The sequence below is a fragment of the Canis lupus genome, chromosome 13 (assembly GCF_048164855.1).
Source record: "Canis lupus baileyi chromosome 13, mCanLup2.hap1, whole genome shotgun sequence".
NCBI classification, from domain to species: Eukaryota; Metazoa; Chordata; class Mammalia; order Carnivora; family Canidae; genus Canis; species Canis lupus.
In genome coordinates this window covers 34,312,394-34,314,408 of record NC_132850.1, presented here as the reverse complement: position 1 = coordinate 34,314,408, position 2,015 = coordinate 34,312,394, and the positions used below count along the sequence as shown (strand labels likewise).

Here is a 2,015-nt window from a genome sequence, read left to right as displayed (position 1 = left end):
ACTATTCTGACTATACAGACAAGAAGAAGGCCCAAAGAAGGAGTTATTTAGTGGGTAGGTTTAAACCATGGTCTGTCTAACTCCAGGTCCTGTGCCCTTGACCAGGAAATTATTTTATGACACACGACTTAACATTTTCCCTGACAAGTTAGAACATCTCTTCTGTACTCTCTCCCAAACTTCCACTTCTTCAGCCCCTGTTCCAAATCTATGGTTGCCATGACTGGTTTTGTCAAGCCCCAGCTTCATTTTTGAGCTTGTGATGAAGGAACCACAAGGTGGCAGTGTAACATTACACAGTTTGAACACGGGGGGACGGGGTCTGTACCTTCCTGACTGCTTTTCACCATGTCAGACTCAAATGTCTGATAGACAAACCATTGACAGTACAATTGGCCTTAGCAGTTCATCCCGTCGCATATGCAAACCCACGGAATTCATAGCTGTCTAGCTAATTCAAGGGGAAAGGATCCTCAGAGACCTCAGCTGAATGACAACAGTGGTCCCAATGCTATGGGGTACTGGGGTAAGTGCTCTACCAAGACCTTGAAGAACTAGGAAAAGCTATTTTATTTTTATTTAAAACATTTCTTTTGCGTCTTGACCTTCTACTCCCCCTCCCTTTTTAGGTTTTATGGCATTGATGTTTGAAATGTACCGAAGCAGTGGAAAGGGCAAGGAGAATAAGCAAAGAAAAAGAGCAGGCTTTGCCGTCAAAGGACATGGACTCAGTGGGCACCTAGGCTGGCTCCGAGATATTAACCATGATACCCAATACTACTGGACTAATTTCTTCGTGCATGAAAGGAGAGGACACTGTTGGCTTTGCAGATTGTTGGAAGTATTAAATAAAGCAAAGCCATGAAGGATTTTTAGATGCTGAATCATGGAAACCATGAGCTTTCTTCAGATGTTTGTTTCCTTAGCTTAGAGATGTATGGCGACTAAGAGAAAGACCAAGATTCGCATTAAAGAAGAGAAGGGGACAGCCCAGGCTGGGTAGAAATCAATGTACAGTCTGTGGACAAAGAGAATTCTGGCTGGTATAATAACATAAGAAATATTTATGAGGCTGATGGAACAAAGGGAATTCTGTTTGCTTCTCTCTACGTCATGTTGTAGTTTGTTGTATAATAGCAATAAAAAATAATCATGTTTTTCAAGAGGAATGAGAAGATTTACTTAGGGAAATTATTTCATTTCTAAAGGTTCTTAGCACCAGGGAAGTTTTTTGTTTTGTTTGTTCATTGGTTTTGTTTTGAGAGAGAAAGAGCATGAACCCAGAGTGACGGAAGGGGAAGGAGAGAGAGAATTTTAACCAGGCTCCAAGCTTAATGTGAAGACCAATGTCGGGTTCGATCTCACAACCCTGAGATTGTGACCTGAGCTGAAATGAAGAGTCAGACACTTAACTGACTGAGCCACCCAGGTGCCTCAGGTGCCAGTGAAGTCTTATAGATATGTACCTCACAGATCATTCTTCACATGTGCCAATTGTTGCCTGAATATAGACCAGGATCAGGAGTGAGTGAGCTCTGGTTTCAAATCTAACTCTGTTGTTTACTGGCTTTCTGATTTAGAGGCACTTGCCTAACTTCAGTTTCCTCATTAAAAATAAATAAGTGAAGGGAATCCCTGAGTGGCTTGGTGGTTTAGCACCTGCCTTCAGCCCAGAGTGTGATCCGTAGTTCCGAGATCGAGTCTAGTTTCGGGCTCCCTGCATGGAGCCTGCTTCTCTCTCTGCCTGTGTCTCTGCCTCTCTCTCTCTCTCTCTCTCTGTGTGTGTGTGTGTGTGTGTGTGTCTCATGAACAAATAAATAAAATCTTTAAAAAAAATGAGTGAAAATTACGGTAGTTCCTACTTTACAGACTGATATAAGGATTATATAGGATGATGCATATGAAGTGCCCAGGGCATTGTAAGCCACAAGCAAGTGCTGGTCATTATTATGGATAATTTTGCCCAGTTACAATAGCAATAATGCTTTCATAGGCCTGGAATTCAGTCACAGCTG

The 2,015-nt window shown here is 42.2% G+C and overlaps 1 long non-coding RNA gene across 1 annotated transcript; it reads left to right on the top strand.

Annotated features, from left to right (window-relative positions):
• The first annotated feature begins 347 nt into the window (after positions 1–347).
• Positions 348–1,163, top strand: LOC140602203 (uncharacterized). Its single transcript, XR_012005176.1, has 2 exons — positions 348–526; positions 630–1,163. It is a non-coding gene; the product is annotated as an uncharacterized lncRNA (long non-coding RNA).
• Positions 1,164–2,015: the final 852 nt, after the last annotated feature.